The following is a 12,582-nucleotide window of genomic DNA, read 5'->3' on the forward strand; positions in this document are numbered from 1 at the left end:
CATCAGCAAAGAGAAAAGTCTTTCACTCCTATTGGAGAATCATATGCTAGTTTGTTCCAAAGGTTGAGGCAATTGGACATGTTGAAGCCGATTCAGATAAAAAGATCGAACCCTATACCAAAGAATTTGGATTTTTCTCAAAGGTGAGCATATTGATCTAATGCCCCGGGGCAAAGTATAGAAAAGTGTTGGCATCTGAAAAGAGCAGTCCAAGAGCTTATTGATGCATGTGACATTACCGTGCAAAATCCAGATGTAGCAGATACTAGCCAAAGTCCATTGCCTGTTCATAACGAGACGCATATGGTGGGCATGATTTGTGTTAAAAATGAATATGAGAACACTTTTTAACTTCATGGAGGGCCACTTATCGGAAAGTTTTCAGTGCTATCAGTCTCAGTTCCAAAAGTTGATCTTAAGAACGAGTTGGCAAAAGGGACCCAAAAGCTATTTGCTGAGGTCAATGTGATTGAAATTGGTAATGGTATTGGTAATATTGATGTGGAACTCAGTGGCTAAGATGTCAAGCTTGGTAATTGGAAAGATGCTCCTTTCTTGGCTAGCCAGGGGAGTCTTGGTGGTTTATTTTGTTGTCATTTCTGTTGTCCGAGTTATTTCAGGATTGTAATCTGGTTATTGTCTTGTGACTCAAACCCTTCGATCCTTTTATTTTGCCTAGTTCGTTTAGTCGTAGTAACTCATTTAGTGTTGTCTAGGTTTGTTCAAGGGTTGTAACCCTAGTTTATTTTGCTTGTTTTGTTGTTCAAACCCTTTCACCATCTGTCTAATGCAATTTTCTGTTTTCTGTTATTTCTAGTCATTTTTTATTTAGTTCTCTTCTCCTTTTATATTTCTTTTCATGCTATCTCTAGTGACATGACATACACACATAATTGTCACGACCCCAGTTCTCCCTCCGTGAACTATCGTGACGGCACCTAGTCTCTACGACTAGGTAATCATAACAAATGCGGAAAATAAATAATTTGCGGAAAGAAAATAAAATAAAACCAAAATAACAACATGAAATAGTGTTTACGATGCCGCCTGGCACTTGATAGTATAAGAATCTCAACCTAACACTTCCCAAAATCCGGAACCACATGAATCACACAAGCTAAGAGATACATAAGAAGCTCTAACTCCAGAAATGTCTAACAAAAGGAAAATACTGAAGGGCTATATTATTATAGATAGATAGAAAAGGAATCCTCGGTTTGCGGACATGGCAGATATACCTCGAAGTCTCTACAGAAGCGCCTCGCCTCAAGGATGATAAGATTGAGTGGAAGTACATGGATCTGCACATGAAAACATGTGCAAAAAGGGCATGAGTACACCACAACGGTACTTAGTAAGTGCCAAGCCTAACCTCGGTCGGGTAATGACGAGAAAAGTCAGGGACCTACTGAGGTTAAATGAAATACAGGGTGTAACAGTGTAAAAATAAGACAGTATAATAAGTGCAACAGTAAGGACTAACACAGAATAGAAAGAACAACAACAACTACTACAGAGGCAAAGTAAACATGGAGAGAAATACAGCTCAACACAGAAACAACAACCGGGGATCTCCCAGGATACAGTCCTGTAGTCCCAAATATAAATATTTAGTGGATATCCCGGGATACCGACCCATAGTCCAACTCATAATGCGAAGGGATCTCCTGGAATACCGATGCGTAGTCCCAAATGTAAATACTCAGTACAGGGAGAATCTAGCGGGTGCAATCCCGTAGTTCCAATGTAAATGTGCAGGGGGATCTCTCGGAATACCGTTCCGTAGTCCCAAAGTAAAAATATATGGTAATCTCCCGGGATACCGTCCCGTAGTCCCAAAGTAAAAACACAGCAACAACAAGAAGAATACAAAGTTCAATTCAAATTCCATACCAAGGTAAAACAGGAATTTCTAGCCTAGCATGCTGCACGTAATCAAATAAGGCAGTTTGAGAAAGTAAAGCAACTAAGCCAATTAGACATGCTTCCCTAAGCTAACAACAGGCTTAAATTGCAAGTAGTATAAACAGGAAAAAGAAACACAATTAAAATTACTTAAAGAAAAATCGGATTTTTTAACAATTAGCACAAGTACGCACTCGTCATCTCACATACAAGGCATTTCAAATATCAATAATACCAAATCCTACGGGGAGTTTCCCACACACATGTTTAGGCAAGCCACTTTCCTCGAACCAGCTCAAAATTAACCCGAAATCATGTTCTTGCCACGTGTACTCGACTCCAAATGACCCAAATCTATTTAATTCAATTGCATAATGTAAATAACGCTTCAAGTAACTGATTCTACAAAAACAATTCTAAGTTAATACGCAAAATTAGGTAAAATGACCAAAACACCTCTCCGGTCCACATCTTGGAATCAGGTAAATTTACATTTTCAGAATCCTCATACTCTCACGAATCTAACCATACAAAAATTATCCAAATCCAATGTCAAACCCCCAATAAAAACTCGAATTTTCAGTCAAAGAACTTTCCCCCAATTTACATACAAATTCCGAAATTAAATGATGAATTCAGGTTTAGATTAAGGGGTTACAAGAAAAAAGGAGTTAAGAATCATTTCCCAATCGATGTCTCTGAAAATCCCTCAAAACCTCGCTCAAATCCGAGCTCCCAAGCTCTAGTTTTCACAAAAATGGCTAAACCCTCGATTTTGAACTTAAACATTCTGCCCAGGTATTTCCTTTTTTGCGAACGCAAAAGGACCCTCACGTTCGCGAAGCACAACTTTGCTTGGTCCAGCTTTCCTTCATCGCGAACACGATGCCCTGGTCGCGAACGCGGTGCACAATCTCCTCCTCTTACGCGAATGCGGGAACACCATCGTGAACGCGTAGGTATAAGACCTCTCAGCTTCGCGAATGCGGGAGACACTTCGTGAACGCGAAGCATAAATTCCTCACCAACCCCAGCTCTTCTTCGCGAAAGCGAGACCCCACTCGCGAACCCCACTGAGTGCTACAACATTTTTCTGCAATTTCTAAGTTCCAAAAATGACCCATTGAGCATCCGAAACACACCCGAGGCCCCCGGGACCTCAACCAAACATGTCAACCAATCCTAAAACAGCATTCAAACTTGTTCCAATCTTCGGAACGCTCAAAATAACATCAAAACACCAATTAAACAACAGATTCAAGCCTAAGAACTCCAAAAACTCTCAAATTACGCTTTCGATTAAAAGGTCTATCAAACCTCGTCCGAATGGCCAGACATTTTGCAAGCATGTCACATTCAACAATACGGAGCTATTCCAACTTTCGGAAATCCATTCCAACCCCGATATCAAAATTTCACTATCGAACTGGAAACTTCAAAAATTTGACTTTCGACATTTCAAGCCTAAATAAGCTACGGGCCTCCAAAACACAATCCGAACATGCCTCTAAGCCCAAAATCACCCAATGGAGCTAACGAAACTGACAAAATACCATTACGAGGCCATCTTCACACTGCTCCAACTATGGTCCAAATTCTAAAGCTTAAGCTCTCATTTAGGGACTAAGTGTCCCAACACACTTTGAAACTCAAATTCAAACATCTTGGCGAATCAAAATAGCAGAAACAAATATGGGGAAAGCAATTAATAGGGGATCGGGGCGTTAATTCTTAAGACGACCGGCCCGGTCGTTACATCCTCCCACACTTAAACATTCGTTCGTCCTCGAATGAGCATAGAGACATACCTGAAGTACTGAAAAGCTGAGGGTAATGGATGCACATATCATGCTCGGTCTCCCAGATCGCCTCCTCGACCGACTGACCCCGCCACTGAACCATCACTGATGCAATGTTCTTTGATCTCAGCTTTCGAACCTGTCTGTCCAATATTGCCACTGGCTCCTCAACATAAGATAGATCCTTGCCCAACTAAACTGAACTGAAATCCAACACGTGCGACGGATTACCGTGATACCTCCGGAGCATCGAAACATGAAATACCAGATTAACCCCTGCCAAGCTGGGAGGTAAGGCGAGCTCATAAGAAATCTCCCCAACATGCCTCAATATTTCAAAGGGCCAATAAACATCTGACTCAACTTCTCTTTCTTCCCAAATCTCATAACGCCCTTCATAGGCAAAACGCGAAGCAGAACCCGCTCTCGAACCATATAGGAAACATCACGAACCTTCCGGTCCGCGTAACTCTTCTGTCTGGATTGGGCTGTGCGGAGTCTATCCTGCATCACTTTAACCTTCTCCAAAGCATCTTGAACCAAGTCTGTGCCCAATAATCTAACCTCACCCGGCTCAAACCAACCCACCGGGGATCTACATCACCTACCATATAAAGCCTCATATGGTTCCATCTGAATGCTGGACTGATAGCTATTGTTGTAGCCAAAATCCGCCAATGGCAAGAAATGATCCCAAGACCCTTCAAACTCAATCACACACGCACGGAGCATATCCTCAAAAATCTGAATAGTGCGCTCGGACTGTCCGTCCGTCTGAGGGTGAAATGTTGTACCCAACTCTACCCAAGTACCCAACTCATGTTGTACGGCCCTCTAGAACTGTGATGTGAACAGAGTACCTCTATCTGAAATGATGGAAATTGGAATACCATGTAGACGAACAATCTCCCAGATATAAATCTGCACTAGACGCTCCAAAGAATAGGTAGTACACATAGGAATGAAGTGCGCAGACTTGGTCAGCTGATCCACAATCACCCAAATGGCATTGAACTTCCTCAAAATCTGTGGGAGAGCAACTACAAAGTCCATGGTGATCCTCTCCCACTTCCACTCCGAAATCTCTATTTGCTGAAGCACCACCCGGTCTCTAGTGCTCATACTTCACCTTCTGACAGTTGAGGCACCGAGCTACAAACCAAACTTTATCTTTCTTCATCCGCCTCCACCAATAGTGTTGCCTCAAATCTTGGTACATCTTCGCGATGCCCGAATGAATGGAATACCGCGAACTATGGGCCTCCTCTAGAATCAACTCCCAAAGCCCATCAACATTGGGTACACAAATCCGATCATGCATCCTTAATACCCCATCATCACCAATAGTCACATCTCAGGCATCACCACGCTGAACTTTGTCCTTGAGGACAAGAAAATGAGGGTCATCATACTGATGCTCCCTAATACGATCAAAAATGAAAGACCGAGAAACCACGTAGGCTAGAACTCGATTGGGCTCCGAAAGATCCAATCTTACAAATTGGCTGGCTAAGGCCTGAACATCCATCGCCATAGGCCTCTACGCTGCTGGTAACCAAACTCCCCAAACTCTCTGTCTAGTGAATCAAAGCATCGGCCACTACATTGGCCTTGCCCGGGTGATACAAAATAATGATATCATAGTCCTTCAGCAACTCTAACCACCTTCTCTGGCGCAAATTAAGATCCTTTTGCTTGAACAGGTGCTGCAAGCTCCGATGATCAGTATAAATCTCACAAGGAACACCATACAAATAATGATGCCAGATCTTTAGGGCGTGAACAATGGTAGCTAACTCGAGATCATGGACAAGGTAATTCTTGTCATGTATCTTCAACTGTTTGGACGCGTAGGAAATCAACCTACCGTCCTGCATCAATACTGCTCCAAGGCTAATCCTCGAGGCGTCACAATAGATAGTATAAGACCCCAAACTTGTAGGCAATATCAAAATTGGGGTTGTAGTCAAAGTTGTCTTAAGCTTCTGAAAGCTCACCTCACACTCTTATGTCCACTGGAACGAAGCACCCTTCTGGGTCAGCCTGGTCATATGGGCTGCAATCGATGAAAACCCCTCCACAAAATGACGGTAGTAACGCTCCAAGCCAAAAAAACTGCGAATCTCTACAGCTAAGGATGGTCAAGACCAACTCTGCATTGCCTCTATTTTCTTCGGATCCACCTGAATACCCTCATTCGATACCACGTGGCCTAAGAATACCACGGAACCCAACAAAAACTCACATTTTGAGAACTTTGCATATAACTTTTTTTCCCTCAAAGTCTAGAGAACTATCCTCAGGTCCTACTCATGATCTTCCCGACTCCAGGAATACACCAAAATATCAGCAATAAAGACAATGACGAACGAGTCAAGATATTACCGGAACACACTGTGCATCAAATGCATAAAGGCTATTGGGCATTGGTCAGCCCAAATGACATAACAAGGAACTCATAATGATCATACCGAGTCCTAAAAGTCGTCTTCGGGATATCTGGCTCCGGAATCTTCAACTGATGGTAACTTGAGCGCAAGTCAATCTTAGAAAACACCCGGGCACCTGAAGCTGATCAAACAAATCATCAATACGAGGCAAAGGATACCGGTTTTTCACTGTAACTTTGTTCAACTAGCGATAATCAATGCACATATGCATAGAACCATCCTTTTTCTTTACAAACAAGACAAGAGCACCCCAAGGTGATACACTGGGCCGAATAAAACCCTTGTCAAGCAATTCCTGTAACTGATCCTTCAACTCCTTCAACTCAGGAAGGGCCATACGATACGGAGGAATAGAAATGGGCTGAGTGCCCGGCAGCAGATCAATGCCAAAATCAATATCTCTATTGGGAGGCATGCCCTCAAGATCAGCTGGAAACATATTAGAAAAATCTCGTACTACTTGGACTGAATCTACTATAGGGGTATCAATACTGACATCTCTAACATAAGCTAGATACGTGTCACACCCCTTCTCAACCATTCGCGAGCCTTAAGGAAAGAAATAACTCTACAGGGAGTGAGATCTAAAGCACCCCTCCACTTAAAATGTGGTACACTTGGCATAGCAAGCGTCACGGTTTTGGCGTGATAATCAAGAATAACATAATGGGATGACAACAAGTCCAAGCCCAAAATAATATCAAAATCTACCATGCTGAGCAAAAATAAATTGGCTCTGGTCTCAAAACCACTAAGAGCAACCAAACACGACCGATAAACGCGGTCCACAACATGAGAATATCTCACAGGAGTAGAAACGTAAACAGTGGAACTCAAAGAATCCCGAGGTACACCCAAATGCGAAGCAAAATAAGAAGACACATAAGAATAAGTGGAGCCTAGATCGAATAGAACCGATGCACCTCTATGAAAAACTAGTATAATACCTGTGATGACAGAATTGGAGGCAACAGCCTCGGTACGGGAAGGAAGGGCATAGTATCGGGCTTGGCCTCCCCCTCTAGGGTGACCTCTACCTCCCCGACCTCCACCTCTAGCTGATTGAGCAGGTGGGGTGGCAACTGGAGCTATAACCATAGCCTGAGAACTCTGTGGGCATGCTATGGCTGAGAAGTTTGTGGAGGTGCACTCTTCCCAAGTCTAGGGCAATCCCTCACCATATGGCGTGTGTCACTACACTCAAAACAAGCTCTAGGAGGACGTGGTGGTTGTGACTGGATCAGGCCAGGTCTGCTGGACTGATCGCTGAAAGCACCTCGCGCAGGAGGTGCACTAGATACTAGAGGTGCATAATAAGGCTCCTGGGGCCTAAGAGGAGCTAGAATACCACTAGTTGCTGGAAGAGCTGAATGAACGGGGCGACTTATATAACCCCTACTATGACTACCTGTAGTTGGGGCACGGGCACCAGAATAATGGCCTGACTCTCAAGACCTCATGCCTCCCTCTCCTCTCTCTCTCCTTAGCATGCATACCCTCTATCCTCCTGGCAATGCTCACCACCTGCTGATAAGAAATATCGATCTCCAACTCACGAGCCATGCTATACCTGAAACTAGGAATAAGCCCCTCAATAAATCGGCGAACTTTCTCGCGAATAGTAGAAACCAAGGTCGGGGCATGTCTAGCCAGGCTGGTGTAACGGACAACATACTTCGAGACAGTCATAGTACATTGGCGCAAATGCTCAAACTCTGTGCGCCATGCGTCCCTGAGGCTCTGAGGAACAAACTCTCTCAGGACATATCTGAAAACTGAGTCCATGTCAGTGAATCTGCCTCATCCGAACTGTCTAACTCATAGGTACGCCACCACTCATAGGCGGCTCCTCGAAGCTAGAAGGCAGTGAAAGAAACCCCACTCAATCCTTATATACCCATGGTGCGGAGGATGCGGTGACACTCCTCAAGAAATCCCAAGACATCATTTGATGCTAACCCACTGAATATAGGAGGATCATACTTCTTGAACCTCTCAAGTCTCCGCTGCTCATCCTCTGAAGTCGTTGCCCTATTCTCGGGCAGACCTAGGACTACAGGCTGTACATGAATAATCTCTAGGACCTGATCAACATGCACTTCCTACTCAGGAGTGCAGGCGGCAGGAGTCTATGGTCCTCCCCCGGCTTGAGATGTGGTTGCAGTAAGGGGATGCAACCCTTCCTGAGCCAAAGTGGTATACATGCTCATGAACTGCGCAAGAGTCTCCTGAAGTGCTGGAGTAGTAGTAGCAGTAGGCGTATCAGGTGCCTGGACTTCGGCTGGAACTACTGGTGGTACCTCAGCGGCAGCTCGCGCGGGTGCTCTAGCTGCACCACATGCACATCCTCGGCCTCTACCCAGGCCCCGGCCTCTGGCAGATGCAGTAGGGGGCGTGGGTGCCTGATCATCTCGGGTAGCACGTGTCCTCACCATCTGGGAGAGAATAGAAGACAGAAGTTTAGAGTTGTGACATCAAAATCTCGCACGACAAGGAAATCAAATGAAGTGGAATTTTCCTATCAATTACATAGCCTCTCAGAGATAAGTACATACATCTACGTACAGATCTGCGATACTCTAATAAACCGGCTTGTGATTCATGACTCCAATGAACCTAGAGCTCTAATACCAACTTGTCATGACCCCAGTTCGCCCTCTGTGAACTATCGTGATGCCACATAGTCTCTAGGACTAGGTAAGCCTAACAAATGTAGAAAAGAAACAATTTGCAGAAAGAAAATAATATAAAACCGAAATAACAATATGAAATAGTGTTTAAGATGCCTCCTGGCACCTGACAGTACAAGAATCTCAACCTAACACTTCCCAAAATCCGGAACCTCATGAATCACAAGCTAAGAGATACATAAGAAGCTCTAACTCCAGAAATGTCTAACAAAAAGGAAAATACTGAAGGGCTATACTATTAGAGAAAGATAGAAAAGGACTCATCGGTCTTCGGATGCAGAAGATATACCTCGAAGTCTCTACAGAAGCGCCTTGCCTCAAGGATGATAAGACTGAGTGGAAGTACCTGGATCTGCACATGAAAACATGCGCAGAAAGGGCATGAGTACACCACAGCGGTACTCAGTAAGTGTCAAGCCTAACCTCGGTCGAGTAGTGACGAGGAAAGTCAGGGCCCTACTGAGGTTAAATGAAATAAAAGGTGTAACAGTGTAAAAATAAGACAGTATAATAAGTGCAACAGTAAGGAGTAACACAGAATAGAAAGAACAACAACAACTACAAAGGCAAAGTAAACATGGATAGAAATACAGCTCAACACAGAAATAACAACCGGGGATCTCTCAGGATACCGTCCTGTAGTCCCAAATATAAATATCCAGTGGATCTCCCGGGATACCATCTCGTAGTCCAACTCAAAATGCGAGAGGATATCCCGGAATACTGATCCGTAGTCCCAAATGTAAATACTCAGAACAGGGAGAATACCGGGTGCATTCCCGTAGTTCCAATGTAAATATGTAGGGGGACCTCCCGGAATACCGTTCTGTAGTCCCAAAGTAAACATACAGAGGGATCTCCCGGGATACTGTCCCGTAGTCCCAAAGTAAACACACAGCAATAACAAAAAGAATACAAAGTTCAATTCAAATTCCATACCAAGCTAAAACAGGAATTTCTAGCCTAGCATGTTGCACGTAATCAAATACGGCAGTTTGAGCAAGTAAAGCAATTAAGTCAATTAGACATGCTTCCCTAAGCTAACAACATGCTTAAATTGCAAGTAGTATAAACAGGATAAAGAAACACAATTAAAATTACTTAAAGAAAAACTGGATTTTTCAACAATTAGCACAAGGACGCACTCGTCACCTCACGTACAAGGCATTTCAAATATCAATAATACCAAATCCTAAGGGGAGTTTCCCCCACATAAGATTAGGCAAGCCACTTACCTCGAACCGGCTCAAAATCAACCCGAAACCACAATTGCCACAAGTACTCGACTCCAAATGGCCGAAATCTATTCAATTCAATTGCATAATGTAAAGAACACTTCAAGTAACTGATTCTACAAAAACTTATAAGCTAATACACGAAATTAGGTAAAAAGACCAAAATATCTCTCGGGCCCACGTCTCGAATCGGGTAAAATTTACAGTTTTAGAATCCTCATACTCTCACGAGTCTAACCATACAAAAATTGTCCAAATCTAATGTCAAACCCCAATCAAAACTCGAATTTTTGGTCTAAGAACTTTCCCCCAATTTTCATACAATCTCCGAAATTAAATGATGAAGTCATGTTTAGATTAATAGGTTACAAGAAAAAAGGAGTTAATAATTACCCAATAGATATCTCTGAAAATCCCTCAAAACCTTACTCAAATCTGACCTCCCAAGCTCTAGTTTTTACATAAATGGCTAAACTCTCGATTTTGACCTTAAACATTCTGCCCAGGTATTTCCTTCTTCGCGAACGCGGAAGGAACCTCGCGTTCGCGAAGCACAACTTCGCTTGGTCCAGCTTTCCTTCATCGTGAATGCGATGCCCAGGTCACGAACGCGGTGCACAATCTCCTCCTCCTACGCGAATGCGGGAACACCATCGCGAACGCGTAGGTATAAGACCTCCCAGCTTTGCAAATGCAGGAGACACTTCGCGAACGCGAAGCATAAATTCCTCACCATCCCCAGATCTTCTTCGCGATTGCGAGGCCCCACTCGCGAATGCAAAGAAGGAAACCAGAACTGACTGTTGTAACATTTTTCTGCAATTTCTAAGTTCCAAAAATGACCTGTTGAGCATCCGAAACACACCCGAGGCCCCCGAGACCTCAACCAAACAAGACAACCAATCCTAAAACATCATTCAAACTTGTTCCAATCTTCAGAATGCTTAAAACAACATCAAAACACCAATTAAACAATGGATTCAAGCCTAAGAACTCCAAAAACTCTCAAATTACGATTTCGATCAAAAAGTCTATCAAACCTCATCCGAATGGCCAGAAATTTTGCAAGCACGTCACATTCAACACTACGGAGCTACTCCAACTTCTGGAATCCCATTCCAACCTCGATATCAAAATCTCACTATCGAACCGGAAACTTTAAAAATTAGACTTTCGACATTTCAATCCTAAATAAGCTACGGACCTCCAAAATACAATCCGAACACTCCCCTAAGCCCGAAATCACCCTACGGAGCTAACGAAGCCAATGGAATTCCATTTTGAGGCCATCTTCACACTACTCTGACTACGGTTCAAATTCTATAGCTTAAGCTCTCATTTAGAGACTAAGTGTCCCAACACACTCCGAAACTCAAAACCAAACATCCCGACAAATCAAAATAGCATAAACAAACATGGGGAAAGTAGTAAATAGGGGATCGAGGCATTAATTCTTAAAACGACCGGCCAAGTCGTTACAATAATTCTAGGCCTGGTCTTAAAATTTAGTTTAATCATGAAACAATGAAACAATTTTGAAGAGGATAAGAACATTTGTGGGAAATAAGTACAGATTTGAACATTTTCAGATTATTTAAAGCCCGAACTATGTAAAACTGGGTAGATAATTTGGGAAGTTAATAGGATGACAAGAATTCGTTAAAGGAGAGTGCATTCCGGATAATTTGAAGCAAGCAACTTTGAGTTCAAGTGCATCTCATGTTACAAGACAAAGTCAAGAAAGTTTTCTCCGAATTGACGGAGGATATCCATTGTGAAGAGGGAATCACCCAATGAGGGTTCTGTACTTGACAAGGCACTAAAAAGGTGGAAGGCATATCAGTGATATCAATGTCGAAGCTCCAAAAGAAATATTGTGCATGATCTTCCTTTTTCATTCTCAAGTTGCATGTGTTGTACTTGGCATTTCCAGAGATTGGGATGCCCTCTTTCAGCTACCCAAATACTTTATACCATTCAGTACCCCTTTTGAGACTATGCTAATTTTCTTGACCTCCCCTCTTTCGGAATCAAGTCAGAGCCATAAAAAAGAAAAGAAAAAAATTCATGTCCCCATAAGTTGGTTTTAGAAAATTCATTCTAAAAGAAAAGTCAAAAAGAAAAAATAATCTAAAGAGAAAATAGAAAAAGACGAAAAGAAAAAGAAAAAAAGAAAAAAGAAAAAAGAAGAATAGAAAAGAAAAGAAAGCAAACTTTTGAACTACGTTCGACCGGATTCTTGTCACCACAAGATACGTAGGCAGCCTTAAGGTGTGGTCATATCAAATAAAATATTTCATAATCCCACGAAGTCGAGAGTGGGTCAGTCTTTGTTAGAAATTCCATCTCAAAAAGAAAAAGGAAAAAAAAGAATCAAATTCCCTTGTTTTAGAAATTGGGGCAAACTTTTTAGAATAGAATCCAAAAGTTATAAATAAATTAACCCTGTTGTTAGTTATTTTGAGCCTTTATGATATCCTTTCTTTCTACCCTGTCCAAAAGC

This window comes from Nicotiana tabacum, chromosome 11 (genome assembly GCF_000715075.1).
Source record: "Nicotiana tabacum cultivar K326 chromosome 11, ASM71507v2, whole genome shotgun sequence".
In the NCBI taxonomy this organism is placed as follows: Eukaryota; Viridiplantae; Streptophyta; class Magnoliopsida; order Solanales; family Solanaceae; genus Nicotiana; species Nicotiana tabacum.